This window comes from Megascapheus bottae, chromosome 3 (genome assembly GCF_031878675.1).
Source record: "Megascapheus bottae isolate mThoBot1 chromosome 3, mThoBot2.hap1, whole genome shotgun sequence".
Lineage (NCBI taxonomy): Eukaryota > Metazoa > Chordata > Mammalia > Rodentia > Geomyidae > Megascapheus > Megascapheus bottae.
Genome location: NC_143511.1, coordinates 519,894 through 532,051, shown reverse-complemented (window position 1 = coordinate 532,051; position 12,158 = coordinate 519,894). Strand labels below are relative to the sequence as shown.

General features: G+C 42.5%; 1 protein-coding gene and 1 long non-coding RNA gene across 2 annotated transcripts in view; one reads left to right on the top strand and one right to left on the bottom strand.

Moving 5' to 3' along the window:
• LOC150064757 (uncharacterized) overlaps window positions 1-890 on the bottom strand; it is a 39,977-nt gene extending 39,087 nt beyond the window's left edge. Inside the window, exon 1 of the mRNA XM_090329046.1 lies at window positions 736-890. The gene's annotated coding sequence lies outside the window, so the exon portion shown is untranslated. The remainder of the gene's footprint in view (window positions 1-735) is intronic.
• On the top strand, window positions 632-1,855 carry LOC150064756 (uncharacterized). Its single transcript, XR_016534714.1, has 2 exons — window positions 632-1,144; window positions 1,580-1,855. It is a non-coding gene; the product is annotated as an uncharacterized LOC150064756 (long non-coding RNA).
• Window positions 1,856-12,158: the final 10,303 nt, after the last annotated feature.

Here is a 12,158-nt window from a genome sequence, read left to right as displayed (position 1 = left end):
TGAGTCCTGATTAGCTATCTGCAGTAGGGGTAGTCTGTGGCTTAGTAAACAATTCTGTTCCTGTAATTTATGTGAGCTCTGGTCACTCATAGTTTAATGTAGACAGCAAAATGGCTACTGCCTCAAAACGGAGGTACTTTAGTTCTTCACAGTGACTTTTCTGTGCATCTGTCCTGTCTCCCTGGCATGACAACCTCCATCCCCTCTTTGTAAGACGCAGGGACTAGAGGGGACACACAGACATTTCTTTTTTAAAGCCTGGTCACCCAGGACAGGTGGAGGGGATCTGGTGTGCTCAGGAAGAATTCCAGAAAATGGGGACAGGGGCTTCCTGGAGGAGGGGCCGCTCTCACGGGGGTCCTCCGGGAGCCTCGGCCTTGCCATACAGCGCAGACCTGGGGGTAGGGACGGGGGAGCTCGTCCCAAAGGCCCGAGTTCAGCACCTCAGAGCACCGAGAGGCTAGGCAGCGCGCACCAGGGTCGCTGTCCACGTGCTGACCGCGTTTCCCCGCTCACGACTTCCTGCTCGCTTCCTGCTCGCGCAGCGCCTGCCGGGAAATGTAGTTCCGAGCGCGGAGCAGCTCCGTCCGGTCCGCGGCTTAATTAACGCTCCGATGGAGATCTGACTGACACGCGGCGCTAGCTGCTCAGGCCCTAGAACAGGCCTTAGGCCTGCGGCCCGCCTACCCGCCGTCCAGACAGCTCCTACAGGAGGGGCCGGCTGCGTGTACTCACCAGCATGAAGGCGGTTCGACCGGGCTGCAGCCTCCTCTTGCTCGCAGCCCTGACGGTGGACCGGACAACAAGGCCGACATCTTCGAGGTCTGGGGAGAACTTTCGGCTATAGCTCAGACACTTCAGGCTCTTCCGTAGGCACTGCTTGACCCTCAGTACCCAGGCCCCGCCCCGTGCCGTCCGTCCTGCTGACGCCATTGGGCAAGCCCTGTGAGTGACAGGCACGAGTAGGCGGGCGTTGCCGCCCGTGTAGTTTGGGAAGACTGGCTGCTGATGGAGAGGGGCGAGGCGTGGGAGAAGGTGGTCCAGGCCGAGGCGCGACCTCACAGAGCCTGCTACCATTCTGACTCCCCAAAGGATAGCCTCATCAACCTGGCTCTGTTTGAAACCGCTCCGATGAGGTGCAGAGGTAAATAAAATTCTGCCATCTGTGGATACAGAGGGTCTCCAATAAAAATCCTAGTTTCTAGTATTTTTTTTAAAAAAAGTTATATTGGAAACTGCATCCAGTAACTTTTTCCAACTAGTTTTGATTGTACTTTACCATAATTAATAAATTAAAAAAATCAGTATTTTGGTAATAATGCATCTTCTATTTCTAAACCCCTAAAGTATCTCGATTAATTTTTCTAATAAAGAATACTGGGCTTCTTAATGTTTAACAAATATAAAATTAAGCAATGGGGAATAGAAATGATAAAGTACATTCCCGCTCATGCAATAAATGATATTGACCCAAAGATACATGAGTGCTGGATGGGGTGACTCAATATGGTAATTTATATTGTAACAAGTTATGTGAATATAGTCTCTTTAAACATCAAATTGTGTTGTATCTTTTCAGACACTGTCTGAGTTTGGGTGACTGGAACTACAGGAAGTGAAACTATGGCAGTTTCAAGTCTATTGTTGGCTAAGTCATAGACAACAAATGTAGAAGGAGACAACTCAGCCCCACATCACTTTCTGAACTGGGCAGATAAGACTCATGGTTCCTCAGGACCTGGTCAGGGTTGAGTGTTGCCCATTAAATCCCAAAGTCCCATTTTATTGCCGAATAAACCATGAGACTCAGAGGTTTGAATAGACAGGCTAAAATAAAAGGTTATTACTAGAAATATTGATGTTTGTTATGATTCTTTCTTTGAATTTTGAGTATATTTATGTTCATTATTGAAATGGTTTAGCTGGGATCACACCTACAACACTTCCTGTTCCTGAGACTGAGATCTTCGGATTGTGGTGGTTCAAAGTCAGCCTGGGAAGAAGGTCAATGAGACTCTTATCTCCAATTAACTACTAAACACAAGCCCAAGTGGATATGCGTTCAAGTGGAAGTGAACAAGCTTTAAGAAAATAGAACAAAACAAAACAACAAAATACCTTAGGGACTGAGCCCTGGCCTTGAGTTCAAGACCCAGGAGGGGGGGGGGAATGGCAGAGTTTTTGTTTTTACTGTGGAGAGGAATATAGTGATAAATCTTTTTAGTAATTTTCATTAACATTGTACCATCAGATTTAAATGCTTGGAATACTGGCTGAGAAATGTGTTCCCCAGGGCATCTTGGGGTGGAGAATGTGGGTCCTATGAGGCCCACAAAATAATCTCATGTCCAAGGGTACAGGCATGCAATGCTTTTTCTTTTTCTGCCTGCCTGTCTTCATACAGTAATAATATTTTAGGGCCCATAATGATGATGTTGTAAGTATCCAAATGGTCCTTGGAAGAAATAAAAGTTTTCCACCTCTGAATGGGATTACTTTTCAAGAGTGCCTTCTTCCTCCTGAATCCCAGCCGGGGCACCTCTCTGTAAAGTCCTAGGCTGTGAGGCTGTCCCATGCAAGAGAGCATGCAAGCTCTCTTTTTAGGACATGATTATACTAACCAGGTTCCAGATGAAATTAAGTTCTTGATCTACACCATGGGCGGCCAGTAGCTCTGTGGAATGAATAGAAAAGAAGGATGAGGACGCCCTCAAGTGGTACACTCAAATATCAACCAAGCTTCCACAGCTTATTCTTTGGATTGCCAGAATGAGTACTGAATTTCCACCTTCAAAGACAATATCCCCACCTTTGCCTCCAATACAAGGAGAGCTGGGGAAAGAAGCCCCACTGCAGAATGCCTATTCTTTTGCCAGTGTTTGATGACTGTAGAGGAAGAGTGTCACCCAAGACAAAATCCAGCAATCTCCATCCATACACATAAATAGTCCTGTTTAAACCATGTTAGATCTTTAACTTGGAAATTTTGACTTGGAAAGCCTAGAGTGGAATCAGCCTAGGGTCTAATGAAAATAAAAGTACAACATACAAGTACAATTTGGATAAAGTAAGACCAGTAAGATGAGAAAAACCCATAGCTATATGTGCCTTAAAAAATACCAAAAAGCAGAAATACCTCCAGGAAAAAGCTTGATGTATTTTAAGGTTCTAGAAAAAATAAAGCAAGCCAAGTTCAAAATTACCAGATGAAAACTGACTGCAGCATAGGTTGTCAATTAAGCAGTACTGTGGTGTGGTAGTCGAGCCTCTGCAGGTGTGGGGCCCGTGGCCTGTGGAGGATTCTACAGTCTCATCCTGAGCTCAATGGAACGGCCTATGACTACAAAAGTCTATGACTCCTACGCTCCAGCAGTAAGTAACTGTCAAAGTAAAACTTGGCTGGGATGTATGTCAAAGACAGAAGGACATTTGTTCTGAGAGATAATGACCTAGAGCCTGTCTTGCCTCATCAATCAAGTAAGGGCCATAAATGAAAGGCTTCAGAGCTTAAGAAAATGATGGTAAATTAAGAGACAGGACAGCTCACATGGAGATAGCGTTTAGACAAGAAAGTGCAAAACATGGGTGGGATGCAGAACTTGGGGTTATTTAATCCCAAGAAGAGCTTGACTAACCTAATAATGGGATTTTTGGACAGTAGTAGAGTGATTATATATAACACAGCTCTCATTTTTTTTGTCAGTCCTGGATTTGAGCTCAGGGCCTGAGCACTGTCCTTGGATTTTCTCAAGGCTAGAGCTCTACCACTTGAGCCACAGCACCACTTTGGCTTTTTTCTATGTATGTGGTACTAAGGAATCAAACCCGGGTCTTGATGCATGCTAGGCAAGCACTCTACCACTAGGCTAAACTCCCAGCCCAGCTCTCATTTTTTAAAATAACAAGACATACAAAAACATAAGAATTTTTATGATGGTTTGCACTGTCTTCTCAAGATATGTAGGAGGTTCAAATTCTGAGGGTCATAGTATCATGCCAGTCCAGGCAAAAGGGTCAACAAAATAGCAAATAGAGTGAAGCTAAATGCCTTAGTGCATACCTGTGATCTCAGCATCAGAAAGCCTGAAGTAGATGGGTTGAACCTCAGTCTGTGCCTTGGCAAGATGACCCTATCCTAAAAATAGCAGTGAAATAGCAATGAGCAAGCCTAGCAAATAGGAGGCTCTGAGTTCAAACCCCACTCATCCTCTGCCATCATTACACTCTTTGTCCAACTCCTACTTTGGCCAGGTGCAAGGTCACCTATGTCTTTGTGTGGATTGGAAATTCAGAAGAGCCATGATCGCACTCTTTCATTTCATTCTGGAGACTTCTGCGGTCTGCCATTTCATCTTGTGTGAACTAGGCACAGCTCTCCCTGAGGCAGTGACCTGACCCCTCCCCACACCTTCTCCAGGTCTCTCACAACATTGGAGTAGTAGAGATTGGTATACCCAATACTGACACAAGTTGTTGATAAGCAAATGGTTTCCTATAAAGAAAATTAGATATGTACAATGAAGTATTATTACTTTTATACATGAGGTCCAAGATTTACTATAAAATGTTAACAGACACATAAAACACAGTAAAATAGATGAAATCAGTAGGATAAAATCTTAGTAACTGTTACCTGGTATATTGTATATACTTTTATTTGTTTATTGAAAAAGAGAAGGGAAGGGAAGGGGGAAAACAAGATGACAAAAACAGTGACGAAAACAGAAGGGGTATCAATGTGTGAGAAGTAATGCACCTGCTACCTGATGAATGTAACTGTAACCCCTCTTTTACCTTATCCCACCAATAAAAAGAACCTGATTTGATCATTATAAAAAGCTTGGTAACTGTTAAGTTTATATGTAAGATCATTATAAATTTGTTTATGACTATTTCAGCATTTCCATAATAATAACAAGAAGTGTTAAGGATGATGATTTTATAGATGAATTCTAAATAGATTTTTTTGCCAGTCCTGGGCCATGAACTCAGGGCCTGAGCACTGTCCTTGGACTTTTTCAAGGCTAGAGTTCTACCACTTGAGTCTTAGCACCACTTCTGGCTTTTTTCTATGTATGTGGTACCAAGGAATTGAACCCGGGTCCTTGTGCATGCTAGGCAAGCACTCTACCACTAGGCAAAACTCCAGGCCCTCTAAATAGATTTTAAAAGATACTCACTTTTTTAAATATATTTTTTATTGTAATTAATAGAAGGGTTACATGATATTTGCCAGATAAATGGTGCCTTAATTCCCACACAATGATACCCTTTCACATGTCATGGTCCCTATTTCCCTTCCCCCCTCCCCTACCTCTCATCTTGTTTTCCCCCATTCCTTATCCAATTTCAGATAACCCAATACAAATATATCCGATATATCAGGTAACAAAGTGAGATAGTGTAACAACATGAGATAACCAAGGGACAGTAGAAGTGATGAGAGATAACATAGTGCCTTAAGAACAACAATCATTAATTATATGGCTTATGTTTACATCATATTTTAAATGACAAGTTTAACAAACAATTGTTCAAGGAGGGAATCTCTAATTACATTCTCTGGGACTTAGTCTTTAGAATTTAATCAAAATTAGGCTAACCGTTTGTATGTCATAGAAACATATCAGTTTATGAAATAAAACATTATGATTATAGAGTCATACGTTATTGTCTATATAGTTATGTTTGTATTTCCATTACCATGTCCATAGCTTTGGGTATGCAGTTATTGAGTCCTCGCTCTTATACTCTTTGGATTTAATAGCCGCATATTAAGGATACCATGCGCCTTTTGTTCCTTAGGTCTTGACATGTCTCACTCAGCATGATTCACTCTAGATTCATTCACTTCCCTGCAAATGCCATTATTTTATCTTGTCTGTTGGCTATGTAGATTGCCATTGTGTATATATACCACATTTTCTGTATCCATTCATCTGCAGTAGGGCATCTGGATTGTTTCCATCGCCTGGCTATTGTGAATAGTGCAGAGATGAACATAGCTGAGCAGGTGTCTTTATAATATCCTGTGCCATGCTGTTCAGGATAGATGCCCAGAAGTGGTATGGCGAGATCATTGGGAAGGTCTATTTTCAGTTCTTTAAGGAACCTCCACATTGCTTTCCAGAGTGGCTGAACTAGTCTACATTCCCACCAGCAGTGCAGTAGGGTTCCTTTTTCTCCACAACCCCGCCAGCAACTGTCATTGTCTGAGTTCAAAATCTTGGCCATTCTTGTTGGGGTAAGGTGGTATCTTAGGGTTGTTTTTATTTGCATTTCCTTTATGACCATAGATGATGAACATTTTCTCATATGTTTTTCTGCCATTTTAATCTCTTCTTCTGATAGGTCTCTCTTTAGCTCCCTTGCCCATTTAGTGAATGGTTTATTGGGTTTTCTGGAGACTAGTTTCTTGAGTTCCCTTTAGATACTAGATATTAAGCATTTGTCAGATGTATTGTTGGTGAATATCTTTTCCCAGTTGGTTGGCTGTCTCTCTACTTTTGCAACTATGTTTTTATCTGTACAGAAACTTTTTATTTTTAGGTAGTCCCATTTGTCGAGTCTCTCTCCAATCTGTTGTGACCCTGGGATTCTGTTCAGGAATCTGTTGCCTGTGCCTATGAGTTCCAGTGTCTCTCCTACATTATCATGTAGCAATTTCATGGTTTCCAGTCTCATGTTGAGGTCTTTGATCCACTTTGAGTTAATGCTTGTGCATGGCGAAAGGCTAGGGTCAATTTTTAGTTTTCTGCATGTGGCTGTCCAGTTTTGCCAGCACCAATAATTGAATAGACTGTGTTTGTTCCATTGTATATCTTTGGCTCTTTTGTCAAATACAAGTTGCCTATAGGTATATGGTTTTATTTCTGGGTCTTCTATTCTGTTCCACTGATATTGTGGTCTTTTTTTGTGCCAGTACCAAGCAGTTTTTGTTATTATGGCTCTATAGTAGAGTTTGAAGTCTGGTATTGTAATACCACCAGCATTGCTCTTTTTGCCTAGAATTGTTTTGGCTATTCTAGGTCTTTTCTTGTTCCATATGAATCTTTGGATTATATCTTCAATTTCCATAAAGAATGTCTTTGGGATTTTGATGGGGATTGCATTGAATTTGTATATCATTTTTGGCAGTATTGCCATTTTCACTATGTTGATTCTCCCTAGTCATGAGCATGGGATGTCTTTCCATTTCCTAGTGTCCTCTTTAATTTCTTTCATTAGGCTTTTATAATTTTCATTGAATAATTCCTTTACATCTTTGGTTAAGTATATTCCTAAATATTTTATTCTTTTGAGGGCTATTGCGAATGGGATCATTTTCTTGATTTGGCCTTCTGTTTGTGTATTGTTGGTGTACAAGAAGGCTACTGACTTCTGAAGGTTGATTTTGTGTCCTGTCACTTTGCTAAAGTGGTTTATTAATTCTAGTAGTTTGGGAGTGGAGTTTGTTGGGTCACTCGAGTAGAGGATCATGTCATCTGCGAATAAGGATAGTTTAATTTCTTCTTTCCCTATGTGGATCCCTTTGATGTGGATCCCTTTTCTTGCCTTGTTGCTCTGGCTAAGGGTTCCAGCACTATATTGAAGAGAAGTGGAGAGAGTGGGCATCTCTGTCTAGTTCCTGATTTTAGGGTGAATGGTTCCAGTCTTTCACCATTTAGTATAATACTGGCTGAAGGTTTTTCACATATGGCTTTCACTATTTTGAGGAATGTACCTCTTATTCCTATTTTTTCTAGTGCTTTCAACATGAATGGATGTTGTATTTTGTCAAATGCCTTCTCTGCGTCCAGAGAAATTATCATATGATTCTATGTTTAGCTCTATTGATATGATGTATTACATTGATTGATTTGCGAATGTTAAACTAGCCTTGCATTTGTGGGATGAAGCCCATTTGATCATAGTGTATGATTTTTTAAATTTGTTTCTGGATTCTGTTGGCTCATATTTTATTGAGGAGTTTTGCATCTGTGTTCATTAGAGAGATAGGTCTGTAGTTTTCTTTTTTTGTTGGGTCTTTCCCTGGTTTGGGGATGAGAGTAATATTAGCTTATTAAAATGAGTTTGGTATTGCTCCTTCTGTTTCTATTTCTCGGAAGCGTTTCAAGAGTATAGGTGTTATTTCATCTTTAAATGTCTTGTAGAATTCCCCAGTGAATCCATCTGGACCTGGGCTTCTTTTGGTTGGCATTTCGTTGTAAGAAATTGGTCTGTTCAATTTGTTTACCTCATTGTTGTTCAGCATGGGTAGCCTATATTTATTTAAGAAATCATCCATTTCTACTAGATTTTCTTGTTTCTTTGAATATAGGCCCTGGTAGTACCTATTCATTATGGACTGGATTTCTTGGGAATCAGTTGTGATTGTTCCTGTGGGGTCTCTAATCTTTTTATTTGAGTCTCCCCTTTCCTTTTTTTGATTAATCTTGCCAAGGGTCTGTCTATTTTGTTGACTCAAAGAACCAACTTTTTGATTTATCAGTTTTGTGTATAGTAGATCTTATTTCAATCTCTGAAATTTCTGATTTTATTTTTGTTATTTCTGTCCTTCTAGCTGTTTTAGAATTAACTTTTTCTTGCTCCTCTAGGTGTTTCAGTTTTTTTTAAAGGTTATTTATGTGCTCTTCTTCTGTCTTTTTAATATGTGCTCCTAGTGTGATAAATTTGCCTCTTAGAACTGCCTTTGCTGTGTCCCATAAGTTCCTTTGTGATGTTTCTTGATAGTCATTACATTCAAGGAAGTTTTTAATTTCATTTCTGATCTTATCTGTTACCCAGGGGTTATTCAGAAGTGTATTGTTCAGTTTCCATGTGATTGAATGTTTTTTTGACTTTGACTGCATTGTTCAGAATTAGTCTGACTCCACTGTGGTCTGATAGGATGCATGGGATTATATCAGACTTCTTGTATCTGCTTAAGTTTTCTGTATGAACTATTATATGATCTATTTTGGAGTGTGTTCCATGTGCTGCTGAGAAAAATGTAAAAAGTTTCCCCGTTGAGTGGAATACTGTGTATATCTGTTAAGCCCAGCTGGGCTATGGTGTCATTTAAGTCTATGGTGTCTTTGCTTAACTTTTGTTGAGTTGACCTGTCATTTGTTGAGAGTGGAGTATTGAGGTCACCGACAATGATTGTGTTTGAGTCTATCTTGTTCTGTAATTCTAAAAGAGTTTGTTTGACAAATTTGGGTGCTCCCGTGTTGGGGGAGTAGATGTTTATAACTGTAATATTATGGGTGTGGGTTTTACCCTTTACTAATATATAATGGCCGTCTCTCTCTTTATGTTCTGATTTTACTGAGAAGTTAATTTTGTTGGAGATGAAGATTGCTACTCCTGCTTTTTTGCATGGTGCACTGGAGTGGAAAATTCGTTTCCATCCTTTACTTGGAATTTGTTTCTGTCTTTGGCAGTGAGGTGGGTCTCTTGGAGGCAACATATGGATGGGTGGTGTTTCTTAATCCACTCTGCTGCTCTGTGTCTTTTGATTGGATTGTTCAGCCCGTTCACATTTAGGGAGATTATGTAGAAGTGGTCAGTATCCATTGTTGTTATTTGTTTTTACTTCTAAGTTTCTTTCTCTTTTTCCCCTTTTGTGTTTAGTGAATTATAGATGTTTGCTTCTTGATGGGGGTTCTTGATGTTCTACAATTTGTTCTCCGTTAATTAGTATTCTTTGTAACGTTGGTTTAGAGTGCTTGTATTCATAAAGCTTCTCTTTGGAGTGAAATATTCTGTTTCTCCCTCAAATGTAAATGCTACTTTTGCTGGATATATCAGTCTAGGTTGGCAGTTGTTGGTCTTCAGGACATCAATGATGTTTATCCAAGCTTTTCTTGCATTTAGGGTTTGTGTGGAGAGATCTGCTGTAATTCGAATGTTCTTCCCATTATTATATAGCTCCTTCTTTGTTTTTGCAGCATTTAAGATCAATTCCTTGGTATTCGGGTCTAATGTCTTTACTATGATATGTCTAGGTGAGTTCCTTCTAGGATCTTGCCTGTTTGGGGTCCTGAAACCTTCAATAATGTGAGTATTTTCCCTTTTGAAGTTGGGGAAGTTCTCTGCTATGATTTTGGTGAATAAAGGTTGCATACCTTTGTCCTGGAATTCGGCCCCCTCCTCAATCCCTATTATACAAAGATTACACTTCTTTGCTGCATCTGCCAGTTCATGAAGCTCTCTCTGGTAGATTCTGACTGATTTTTCCACGGTGGCGATTCTCTGTTCCAGCTCTTGTGTTTTGTCTTCCGTTTCTGATGTTCTATTCTCCATCTCTGTCAATCTGCTGCTTAATGCCTCCATTTTTGCTTGAAGTGTGGACGCTGAGCTGATCATGTCTGCTCTGAGGGTATTAATCTTTTCTTCCGTTTCTCTTTTGAATTCGAGGAGCTCTTTCGAGATTTCCTGCTTATGTTCCTGGAATTGTTTTTGGAGTTCTGTTTTAATCTCTTTAGTCACGTTCACAATCATCTCCTTGAATAGGGTCATGTTTCGTGTCTCTTCAGGTGTCATTTCTTGGAACCGTGACATCTCTCTCGTCCCTTTGCTCTTGTTGCCTTTTGGGCTTAGCATGGGACTTTGATTATTTATGTATGTCATGATTCTTCTTTGAGCTCTCCTTGGCATCGATAACTGTTGTTGTAGTTCGCTCTGTGGTCAGTAGGTATCGGTCTTTGCTTGGATTGGGACTTGTGGTTCTGGGAATATGTGAATACCTGTGGTTCTCCGCCAAATTGATTCCTCTGCTGACTAGGTCAGAGTTTGCCATTTTTGTAGGTGTTTGGTCGATTCCCAGAGGCTGTGTGCTGCTGTATGACTAGCTCTCAGCCCAGCCAGTGGCCTCACAGTGGGCCGTGGGATGGATCTGCGAGCTTGGGTCTCAGCATGCTGGGCGGATGGTTGGTTTTCCTGTGCTGTTTCTAGGGGCGGGCCCCTGGCCAAGGGGCTGGGGTTTGGGAGTTTACAGGGGCTCTCAGCAGGACCTGCAGCTGTCTGCTCTGTTCCCAGGGGCGGGGCCCAGCTGAGGACTTGGGCTCCAAGGGCGGAGCTGCGCCTTTCTGATTCTCAGAAGGCTAGCTTGGCTGCTGGTTGGCCCTTCAGTTCCCTGCTGCTTTGTCAGAGAGTCTGTGACTGTGGGGGGCCCCTCGGTTCTGTCTTGCTCAAGATTCCCAGCTGGAGAATGCCTGGCTCAAGATTTGAGGGGGACAGATGCTGGCTCCTATTTTCCCATACACCTCACCCGCTGTTGTAAGGCAGGGACACAGTGCTCCCCACTGTCCAGACCGAGTGGCCTGGGAGAGGAACCAGGTGGTTGGGTGGGAGCTGGGACACCCCCGACTCCCCTGGTGGAGTGCTGGGTCTTGGCATAGCCCGCCTGTCAGTCTCCAGTCAGAGGCCTGGGAGAGTAACCTGGTGGGCGGGTGGGGACTGGGACACCTCCGCTTCCCTTGGTGGGGTGCTGGGTCTTAGCATCTCCCGCCTGTCAATCTCCAGTCATTGGCCTGGAAGGGGGCACTGTTGAGGGAAGGGACAGGATTCTAAATTCCTTGCCCCCCTCTTCCTGCTCTTCTCAGGCGGGGTGGAGTGGGTCTGAGTTAAGTTCTATGGCTTAGCACCCGCTCTGTGTTTGGGGACTCGCTGCGGTACTCACGCCTCTGCGTTCATCTGTGGGTGCTGCATGGTGTTGGAGAATCCTTCACTCCCCTCGGATCTCCGCCGCCGCTTGTGGTCCGGTCTGGGTTCCGCTGCTCGCTGTTCTGGTTCCGCATCTGGGTTCTGCTGCTTCTATGGCTCGCTGACCCGGTTGCTCAGCCCGGCGCTGCCCGGCCCAGCTCCCTCCACCACCCCCTCTGCCGCTGCTTTTCTTGGCTCAGAGCCAGCACAGTGGGGGAGGGGTCCTTGCATTCTGAATTCTTTGAGAAAGTTGGATGTGAGCTTTATCTGGATTTCTTTTCCGGTTTGGGTCTTTTTCCATTGCTTCTTGAGTTTGTTGTTGTGGATTTCTTAAGGTAATTGATTCGTGGGACTCCCTGGTTCTCTCTTTTTGTGAGAGAGAGCTAGGTAGCGTCCCTATTGTCTCGGTGCCATCTTCCTCCCAGGCACTCACTTTTAATCGTATCTAAATATTTATGGCCATATAAAAA